Here is a 12,247-nt window from a genome sequence, read left to right as displayed (position 1 = left end):
TGCAAGAAGCGATGCACTGAATGCTGACCTCGAGCCTCATGTGTGTGCAGGACCACAGGATCCACCAAAAACATACTAAACCACACTGAGACTTTACCAGATAGCACAAATAATGCTGCTCTGCTATTTTTAACCCACATTCAAAGCATCTCGCAATACGTCCACGGGTGTTTGTGTTTAAAAAAAACACCGCTTAATGAGAAAGGTCAGCCCTGAGAATATAAATAGTACTTTAATGAAGGTGGAAGAGGTGAGGTGTCTGATCTATCCTTCCTCCAGCAACAAGCCCACAGGGACACATACATACGCGTGCTGGTGACGAAAAATAGGGGGCGAACAGCGTCACGCTGGATATATATATGTGTGTTCTCCCCCTCGCTGCCTTTCTCTTTCTCCCTATCTCACACTCTATATTTATATCCAAACAAGCACACAAACAGTGGGATTTGGCACACTGAAAATCTGGGATTTTTTTTCTTCTAAAGCTGGGGATAAACAAAATTTTAAGAGTTTGCAAAATGCAAAGAAAACAACTCTTTTTAGGTCATTTATCAAATTAGTGACACTGATCATGTGACTCCAGATTTTCCAGCTTTTACTGAAGCGCAGGAGCATATCAAATCATGCTGGAGATCATGATCATCAGGTTTTGTGGTAACACTACAATAAGATCTCATTAGTTAACATCAGTTAATGCATCAACTAACAATGAGCAATACGTTTGTTACAGTAGGCCTATTTATTCATCCTTGTTAGGTCAGTTCATTGTTCATTGTTAGTTCATGTTAAAGGTCCAATGTGTAATATTTGGGAGGATCTATTGACACAAATGCAATATAGTATACATAACTATGTTTTCAGTGGTGTATAAGGACCTTACATAATGAACTGTTATGTTTTTATTACCTTAGAATGAGCCATTTCTTCACTTTCCTCGAATTCGCCATTTTGCATCACCATTTTCTACAGTAAACGACAGGGATGTAATGATATCAAAATCTCACGATATGATAATACCTCGATATAAAGTCCACAATATGATATTTATTGCGATATTTAAAAAAGGAAAGAAGAAAAAAAGAAGACTTGGAAAAAAGTGCTATAAGTGTTAAACAATGATTGAAAATTACAATTATGTACAAATTAACCATCATATTCTGTAATCTTTTCTTTATCCTCTAATCATAACTGTTGTTTAGAGGTATGAGGTATAGTATGAGATGAGTTAAATGACCTAAAACTCCCTTTTATAATATAAAATAATTGCACCAGCTGGACCTTGACAAAGGTAACATCTATTATTTTTTCTAACATTCTCATGAGTTGTATTTGTTAACCATAGTTAATGTACTGTGAAGTAACACGAACAAACTATGAACAGATGTATTTTTATTAAGGTTAACAAAGATTAACAAATACAGTAACAAATGTATTGCTCATGGTTAGTTCATGTTATAATGCATTAACTAATGTTAAAGGTGCCCTAGAATTAAAAGTTGAATTTACCTTGGCATAGTTGAATAACAAGAGTTCAGTACATGGAAATGACATACAGTGAGTATCAAACTCCATTGTTTCCTCCTTCTTATATAAATCTCATTTGTTTAAACGACCTCTGAAGAACAGGCGAATCTCAACATAACGCCGACTGTTACGTAATAGTCGGGATCATTAATATGTACGCCCCCAATATTTGCATATGCCAGCCCATGTTCAAGGCATTACACAAGGGCAGCCAGTATTAACGTCTGGATCTGTGCACAGCTGAATCATCAGACTAGGTAAGCAAACAAGAACAATAGTGAAAAATGGCAGATGGAGCAATAATAACTGACATGATCCATGATATCATGATATTTTTAGTGATATTTGTAAATTGTCTTTCTAAATGTTTCGTTAGCATGTTGCTAAAGTACTGTTAAATGTGGTAAAAGTTACCATCGTTTCTTACTGTATTCACGGACACAAGACTGTCGTTATTTTCATTTTTTAAACACTTGCAGTCTGTATAATTCATAAACACAACTTCATTCTTTATAAATCTCTCCAACAGTGTGCAATGTTAGCTTTAGCCACGGAGCACTATCAAACTCATTCAGAATCAAATGTAAACATCCAAATAAATACCATACTTACGTGATTAGACGTGTTGCATGACAAACACTTTGTAAAGATCCATTTTGAGGGTTATATTAGCTGTGTGAACTTTGTTTATGCTTTTTAAGGCAGTCGCAAGCTGTGACTTGTTTTATTGCCATTTTCGGAGCTTGTGGCGACAGTGTGTTCAGGGGACAGGCAGCTAGCGGATAGTGAGGAGATGTTTGCTGTATGTAACAAAAAATGCTTTGGCCTAAAAACGTGTGACCACTTAGAGCACCTTTAAATAATATTAGCAAACACTACTTTTAATTTTAATAATGTATTAGTAAATGTTGAATTAACTAAACTAAAAATGAACTATTTTTAATTGTTAATTGATGCAGGGGAGAGAGGTGGTGACAATTCTTGGGGCCCCCAGCTTTCAGGGCCCCCGCGATTTCAGCTGAGGTAGGCCAACAGCAACAACCTGCACCGCGGCTGAAAAATACCAGAAAAATGATGGACCCAACTGCGCGTTATTAATTTCATTTGGTGCATAGAACAAACCCCCCACAAACTGTAGTCGCAGAGCAGATGCACGTCACATCACACGTACCCTTGAGGTCCCTGTGCAGAGCCCCCGTCTGAGTTTGAGGGGGTGAAGATGTTCCATTCAGAGATGCCTCGATGACAGCCAGCCGCCCGCACATGCTCCATATTCTGACACGGTGACTCACTCGCCTTCAAACACCACACGTTACAAAATGGCATCGTGCATTTTATGCCTCTGCTGTTCCTCTCAACTAAGTTAGCTTGAAAATGTTTACAAACTTTTGTTAAATTGTTTGAGAGATATTAGTTAACTAAGCTAGTTAGAATTTGTTTTTGAGTTGTTTTATAGTTTTTAGCTTTTGCATCAATCTCTAACGTAAACTTAATTGTAAATGAGTCATCAGTGCACATAATAATTATATATATATATATATATATCTCACACGCATGCATATATGAACAAACCTTGCATTTAAATGGTTAAATTAACTGACATCTGATAAAACTGAGGATGATGATGATGGCCTGCAGTGGAGATATCAATAAACATATTAGTATTTCTATGACTCACTCGCTTTGAACCACCACGGATTACAAAAATGGCATCCTACATTTTATGCCTCTGCTGTTTCTCTTAAATACGTTTGCTTGGAAATGTTTACAAACTTTTGTTAAAGTCACCATGAAATCAAAATTGACAATTTTTATTTTTAATGGAATATTGCAGTATTTATTATAAATGATTGATCTGTTATCAAAATAACTTCCCCTACCTTTTGCAGCAACATCTCTACTCTTCTCTGATGATGTGTTTACTGGAGCGAGGGCGGGGCAACCTGTCACTCACAAGAGATCAACCAATAGCATGCCAGAACCATCCAATCAATTCATCCAAATGGACAAAATCAAGCCCCGCCCTACACTTCTGTTTCATGCTGACTTTAAATTGTTTCAAAGATATATGATTTAACTTAGCTTAACTGGTAAGAATTTGCTTATGATTATTTTATTTTTATATCTTTTGCATGAATCCCTAAAGCAAGCATGAAGTCAAATTAGACATATATATATATATTTCATCAACTTTCTTTTTTAGTTGACCACCTATAGGCCACGCAATATTAAACTAAAACTATTAATAGCTATTTAATCACTGTTTTACTATCTTTGTTCTTGTTGTGTATCTTATTTTTTAGAAATGATCTGAATATACTAAATGAATATGTATTATTTGATCATCGTTGCTGTTGCCATTTCATAAAAACATGCTAAAATGCTGCGTGTCACATTAATGATGGTAAAATCACTGTAATACACAACAGCTTGTCACATCAACATATGGATATCTGTAATTGCCTGTAATTCTAGCTAGAGTTTGTCAACATTCAATGAATGAGGCGTGTTGCATCATCCCTTGAGCGATGCTAGAGACGTGTGCGTGTGACATGCGGTCTGATCCTAAGTGCATTCTGGAGACTGTACAGACGTCCTTTGGGAACAATCGTGTTTCAGCCGCACCACATCAAAAATAATAAGTTATTTGCATACCCAAGCTAGCACTTCATCCAGCGCAGATGGAAATCAGTGTCATCTTACACTGCGCTGATGCCTTTGTATGCTCACCGAACATATAATAGCATGTCAGCATTGGACGTCCTTTACATTCACTATCTCTAACTAGAGGCTATTTAAAGATAAACAAATTAGCTGTTAGCATATGGAATCTAGCAGGGCTACATTTTGTAGCTGCTGTACTTCCTATATATATGTGTCTAAGACTCCATTGTAGTTCCTTTTTGTAACCATGTTAAACAACATCATTTGAAGTTCTTGTACTGTGGAAAGAATATTAAACTAAATGAAACGGTGCATGTTAGCACTTATTAGTTAAAGCTCCACGTACTAGTGAAAAAGGCCAAGAATGGTAACCCATTCTCAAACCCGCAACCTTCGGGTTACCAGTCTGACTCTCTAACACTTAGGCCACGACTGCGGCAGACTAAACTCAATAAACGCTGTCATGTGATCATGTGTTCGGATGCTGGTGTTTGGGAACACATTCGTGTGAGAAGCTTCTGGGAGGGGATTAAACCAGATCATTCTGGTAACAAACTTTGGTTCAGGCATTTCAGAATTATCAAACCAACATTTGATATGATGTGCGATTTGATTGGTCCACTGGTTAGTCGAGTTATCCAGTCACATCTACTGTTGAGGCAAGGTCACAAGAGTTTTTTGTTGTGCATTGAGGGATTTCGTCATTAAATGTGTTTCCATCGTAGTTTATGCATGTTTTCTTATCAGATTAAAAATGCATCCGCCTCAGTTGAGTGCATAAGTTTAAAAATGTATGCGCATTTTTAGAATTTATGCACATCTTGGCATTTCCATCTAGCATTTTATTTATGCAATATCCCAAAATGCACATAAAAATAGGTGGAGAGAACCAGCCAATGGACAAAGACACATAAAATAACACTTAATTTTAACATCTACAGGTACTCTCCCAATCCACTCCATTGCATAGCATGCTGGGAAATAGAAATCCGTTAATGGTCAAAAATGTTATAGATTGAAGAATTCAGGAACCGTATTGGTTTAGCTACTAAATTTAACAAACATCAAAAATGTAGCACAGACATAAACGAACTTGTAATATCCCTCTATCTTCCTAATATCTAACATGTTTTTATCTGTGTGTGCCTGATTTCTGGAAAGTTCTGAACCTCTTAATGGGATAAAATGTTTTAAACAAGGTCATTTTTAATCCTGGGTTATCTTTCATCAAACCTGCATGAAACCCTTCTTCTTCTTCTGTGGAAAATGAAGAAGATATTTTAAAGAATCATAATAACCAAACAGTTTCGGTTCCCATTGACTTTTTTGACATTATATTTTTTGTCCATACAACGGAAGTCAAAGGGAACCAAAACTTTTTGGTTACCAACAGGCTTCAAAATATCCTCTGCAGAATAAAGAACTTAATACAAGTTTAGAATGACATGAGGGTGAGTAAATTATGACAGAATTTTTATTTTTGGATGGGCTTACTTAATATAGGCTTATATTATGTTATCACATTATACTAGAAAACAGAAGCAAGTCTCCTCTGGCTCTTCCACACTAGAAGCAAAGGGAGATTTGAGCTATTAATAACTTGGAGGGAGTTCAGAGCAGGACGACATGTGCCTGTCACACTGTTAGAAACAATGATCCGCTTGTACAGAGACCTCAAGACCTGAGTCCCTCTTCCTCAAATCACATGGATGCACTTGTGTTTGCTATTTACTATCTATCTATCTATCTATCTATCTATCTATCTATCTATCTATCTATCTATCTATCTATCTATCTATCTATCTATCTATCTATCTATCTATCTATCTATCTATCTATCTGTCTGTCTGTCTGTCTGTCTGTCTGTCTGTCTGTCTGATCTATCTGTGGGTACGGAAAGTATTCAGACCCCCTTAAATTTTTCACTCTTTGTTACATTGCAGCCATTTGCTAAAATAATTTAATTTCATTTTTTTTCCCCTCAATAATGTACACACAGCACCCCATATTGACAGAAAAACACAGAATTGTTGACATTTTTGCCGATTTATTAAAAAAGAAAAACTGAAATATCACATGGTCCTAAGTATTCAGACCCTTTGCTGTGACACTCATATATTTAACTCAGGTGCTGTCCATTTCTTCTGATCATCCTTGAGATGGTTCTACACCTTCATTTGAGTCCAGCTGTGTTTGATTATACTGATTGGACTTGATTAGGAAAGCCACACACCTGTCTATATAAGACCTTACAGCTCACAGTGCATGTCAGAGCAAATGAGAATCATGAGGTCAAAGGGACTGCCTGAAGAGCTCAGAGACAGAATTGTGGCAAGGCACAGATCTGGCCAAGGTTACAAAAAAAATTCTGCTGCACTTAAGGTTCCTAAGAGCACAGTGGCCTCCATAATCCTTAAATGGAAGACGTTTGGGATGACCAGAACCCTTCCTAGAGCTGGCCGTCAGGCCAAACTGAGCTATCGGGGGAGAAGAGCCTTGGTGAGAGAGGTAAAGAAGAACCCAAAGATCACTGTGGCTGAGCTCCAGAGATGCAGTCGGGAGATGGGAGAAAGTTGTAGAAAGTCAACCATCACTGCAGCCCTCCACCAGTCAGTGCTTTATGGCAGAGTGGCCCGACGGAAGCCTCTCCTCAGTGCAAGACACATGAAAGCCCGCATGGAGTTTGCCAAGATGGTGAGAAATAAGATTCTCTGGTCTAATGAGACCAAGATAGAACTTTTTGGCCTTAATTCTAAGCGGTATGTGTGGAGAAAACCAGGCACTGCTCATCACCTGTCCAATACAGTCCCAACAGTGAAGCATGGTGGTGGCAGCATCATGCTGTGGGGGTGTTTTTCAGCTGCAGGGACAGGACGAATGGTTGCAATCGAGGGAAAGATGAATGCGGCCAAGTACAGGGATATCCTGGACGAAAACCTTCTCCAGAGTGCTCAGGACCTCAGACTGGGCCGAAGGTTTACCTTCCAACAAGACAATGACCCTAAGCACACAGCTAAAATAATGAAGGAGTGGCTTCACAACAACTCCGTGACTGTTCTTGAATGGCCCAGCCAGAGCCCTGAGCATCTCTGGAGAGACCTAAAAAAGGCTGTCCACCAACGTTTACCATCCAACCTGACAGAACTGGAGAGGATCTGCAAGGAGGAATGGCAGAGGATCCCCAAATCCAGGTGTGAAAAACTTGTTGCATCTTTCCCAAAAAGACTCATGGCTGTATTAGATCAAAAGGGTGCTTCTACTAAATACTGAGCAAAGGGTCTGAATACTTATAGGACCATGTGATATATTTTAGTTTTTCTTTTTTAATAAATCTGCAAAAATGTCAACAATTCTGTGATTTTCTGTCAATATGGGGTGCTGTGTGTACATTAATGAGGGAAAAAATGAACTTAAATGATTTAAGCAAATGGCTGCAATATAACAAAGAGTGAAAAATTTAAGGGGGTCTGAATACTTTCCGTACCCACTCTATCTATCTATCTATCTATCTATCTATCTATCTATCTATCTATCTATCTATCTATCTATCTATCTATCTATCTATCTATATATCTATCTATCTATCTATCTATCTATCTGTCTGTCTGTCTTATCTATTTTCATATTTTTCCTTTTGCCTTTCTTTTGTTCATTTTATTTAACTTTTGCATGCATTTTCTTTAAATCATTTCATACTTTCTTCAAATCTTCCTTTTGTAATTTATTTTCTTTCTTTCTTTCTTTCTTTCTAAACTTTTTTCCAGTTTCCCTTTTTTGAATTCTTTCTTGCACATTTTCTTTCAATCTATCGTTCTCAATTTTTTTCTTTCACTTCTGCTTTCTCACATTCTTAAATAACTGCAAAAGATCCCCAAGCAAAAGACTGTGAGAAAAAACAATGTGTGCTTTATCCCTATCAAATTAGGATCATTCATATCTCAATTTGACTATCGACACTTTAATCTATCATTCTGTTACCAGCACTGAAACCATGTCAGTTTTCATATGCAAACTATTTTTAAAACTCTGTTTTAAAATGGTCAGTCAGCCTTGATAACTGCAGTCAAGTGTTTAACTGTCCGATGGGCTCTGCAGAGCGGCTTTATGTAATATGGATGATGTGATGTGCTGTAATGGTTTTAAGTGGTGTAGGGCGGGGGAAGCCCATTCTCTCATCACTGCACTGACTTCTTTGTTTACACACCACCATATGATGTTACATAACTGAGGCTGTTGCCACGGCAACTGCCCGACTCCCACGCCCCGCCCCTCCTTCTCCCCTGCAAACATCCTTCCACCCCATGCTGCGTTCAAACTAATGAGTTGACACTCAGTTGCCCCACATCTAAGAGTTTAAGCAGTTTAAAGCTCTGGATATTGGTCATCCACAGTTCTGGAATGGGCTTTTCTTATACGGTACAGTTACGGGATCAGATTTACTGTGGTATGCTCATGCACACCACGGTACTGTAAAATTACCACATGCAACCATGGTATTCCAAGGTACTTCAAAGAAAACCATGTAATTTACGATATTTATTTATTATTTGTATTTATTTTCACAGCAGTCTTTTATTTTTATTAACTTTCTTTTTTAATACTTTTCATGTCAAAAAGTGATGAATTATGGTTCTGTTAAAAAAACATGGTAATTCCATAATACCAATGTAAATAACTGTATTCAATAACAAATCACACTTTGTTGTTTCTTGTGTTATTTATAGAAAAGAAAGGTCATAAATGAATAAAAGGCCTCTAATATTGGCAACCAAGACCACAATATTGCCATTATATCCCTGCTGTTAAAATCTGCTTACATTTCAAGTGGCGTGAAATGTATTCATGAAAACATGCCTGTGGGATCAACAAACAACACTGTATTTTGGAAACCTTGGAATATCCCAAACAGCCCTAATGAGAAAAGGATGGCTGCTAACTGTGTACACAAGCATGATATCAATAGCAACATTGTGACTCTTTTTTCAAGCTTGTGGCTGTGTGATCCTCGTTTTATTACTGCACCAAGGTCATTTACTTTCCGGTTCTCTTGACTCTTCTGTCTTCTCCTCTCTGGGGTCTAACCTCATCTGTCTTCGCTCTGTGATCTGACCTAAAGCAACAGTGCTAAGTGCTTTTTCAGACAGCAGTATTTCCTCTGTTCTTCATTCATCTGGCATTTGACCTCTGTTCCCAGCCATCTGCTAGGCTGTTGCATTACGTGCGATTTCAGTCCGGACGGCAGTGCAGGTGTTCCTAATGCATGCTGCTTTCCGTATGGACTCAATCAATTAAGTTCCATTTAAGCTGCCTCTCTTGATTTATTTCTTTACTTTCTTTTTAGAACCGTCTTGATTCCTCTTCACCTTTACGGAAATCGTTCCAAGGTTTTGATGTCTTTTGAGCAGGCTTGTTTTATAGTGTGTTTGCAGAGGTAGCCCACAGGTGGCTCTGCCGATATGATTCAGGCACTGACGCATGGCCCGCTGCTCTGAGATGTTTGTGATTCATAAGTGTTCAGGTTGGATTTGGAGCAATTATAGGCTACATGATGAGAGAGTCTTCTGAAAAATATTTTTTGAATGATTTAAAAACTGGTCCAATCTCATGAAAATATGTGTCTGAGATGTCATTTTTGCAAAATTATTTTACAGTTTTTCTCATTTACTTTGGTTCATTTTTTAAACAGTCTTAACATTCTGTAAACCGTAAGTGCAGCTGTCTGGTTTATGGGAAATCACAACATTACTACATGTCTGCAAAATGTAGTTACTCACCCAAAACATACAATTCAGGATTCAGAACCAAAATGTTATTTTTGTTCTAGCTTTTTGTTGACAGTAGTTATGTTTCCATCCAAAATTGTGAATGTAATTTATATGCAAAATTGGAATATTGCATAAAACCTTTTCAAATAAAGCAGAGTTTCCATCCTATGGGTTCAAGAGAACAAAACTGTCACTTCCAGGGAAATTGGTACAAAATATCTGTAATAAAAATGATAAAAGATGACGCTTCTGGCAGGGAATTATACCAAATCATTTTGATGGCAGACTTTGGCTCAGGCATTTCAGAATGATCAAACCAACATGTAAGATGCTGTGCGATGGTTAGTCCAGTTATCCAATCACATCCATTCCATGCAAAGTATTTTGTTGCGCATCGAGGGATTTAACTGTTAAATGTGTTTCCATTTTAGTTTGTGCTTGTTTTCTTATCAGATTAAAAATGTATCCGCCTCAATTGAGTGCATAAGTTTTTAATGCACATTTTTGCCATTTCCATCCAGCATTTTTTTAAGCGATATCTCAAAATGTGCATAAAAATAGGTGGATGGAAACAGATGTCAGCCCAACTAACAGGGAATGTTCTCAGAACTTTGGCAAACGTTCTGGCAAGGTTCTCTCAAAGTTATGAACAAACATTCTTGCAGTAACATTAATAGAACTTTTGTTCATAGTTATCTGGTTTTGAAAGCTGCAGTCCACAACTTTTTTTGGTTAAAAATGATCCAAAATCAACTTTTGAACAAGTACATAACCAGCCAGTGTTCAAAACTATCTATTTATCTTGTCTAGATTCACGACAGTAAGCTTGTAATAATGTTTTATAATAAGAGCGACATGGCGGATTTCCGCGGGAAATTCAAGCATGTAGCAGTTCCTCTGTGTGTCATTACGTCACGTCCGTAAACAGAAAGGAGTCCAGTCGAGAGGCATGCTTCAAAACCTAGTTATTGTGTTAGTAAATTGACCATTGGTCAACTGGTCAAAATGTTTAGATGTTTTTTCACCATGCAAGTATTTGTTATATTAAAAACTTCATGTTTTTTCTACTTTTTTGTTGACATTGACTGTTTTCTATAATATCCAAGAATGTCAGTTTTGTCTAGCTGGATGAGCTTCTAAGAGGTACTGGGAAAAGTCAATACTGTAGTACCCAAAAAAGAATATTTTTATTTATACAGAAATTAAACTGAAAATTTACAGTTGAGTGATCATTTTAACACACTATTAATTCTTCCCATAACACCACACACATATGTTCCTATTGCTCTTCCACAACAAGCAACTGTGAATTTCCAGTTTACATTTAACAAAACTCTATGCTAAACCGACAGTGTGAGCAAAAGCAATGTGAGATAAAAAAAAAAGTTGCTGATGCCACCACGCCATTTTAGCTTGTTTCTACAACGTGTTGAGCTCATTTGTCAAGTGTCGTGTTTCACACTCCTCGTACCAGAGTTCTCCGCATTGCAAGAACCAGCTACTGAGCAAGTTTATCATGTCAGAAAATCCATAAATAAGGAGCTGATTATGTATGCAAAAATTAAAATGTATATGCTTAAAATGCACTACAGTAAAAGTGTTCTGAGGTCAAGGGACACAGCGACAAGTTTATTAATTGATAATCTGCTCCTATAATCATAATTTATGTGAAAAGGAATAATAGTTGTGCTAGAATTGAAGTGGTTTAAACACAAAATCAAAATGGACTAAATGCATCTGCATTCCTCTATGGCTACCAATGGAAATGTCCCATCCAGCATGGCAGACTGAAAAAACTTTAGCCTAAATGTCCTGACAAAAAAAAAAAAAAAAAAAAAAAAAAATTAAGGGGATTTTTCTTGTAGGGGAAAAACCTCACCAAACCAGTCTGAGGAGAAAAAAATATCCTTCTTTTCCATCTGTAAGTGACGGGAATGTCATTAGAAGTCACTGAGAAAGGGATTTATTTGCAGCCAATGAGGAATTAAAGTGCTTCTTTCTCACTGTCATGACTTTAGTTTTTTTTTTATATTTCCATTTTTGTCGGATACAACGTTTAAACAACACTGAGGCAACATTATAGGGCATCCAGTACTTACCAGAACAGAGTCAACATTTCCAGAAGAAGCAGCAGGCAGATTGTCGGTATGGGTTGACGTCTCAACGGAACATGCCAAATAAAGACCTGTACAGATAACTCAGTAGAAAGTGAGGAAAATATCAGCATGAGCTTTTCCATTCACTTCCAAATGAATATAAATCAAATCACTCCATAGTTCAATTTGAGTCAGGTT

This window comes from Chanodichthys erythropterus, chromosome 15 (genome assembly GCF_024489055.1).
Source record: "Chanodichthys erythropterus isolate Z2021 chromosome 15, ASM2448905v1, whole genome shotgun sequence".
NCBI lineage: Eukaryota > Metazoa > Chordata > Actinopteri > Cypriniformes > Xenocyprididae > Chanodichthys > Chanodichthys erythropterus.
The sequence above is the reverse complement of the archived record's forward strand: the minus strand, read 5'-3'. Positions refer to the sequence as shown.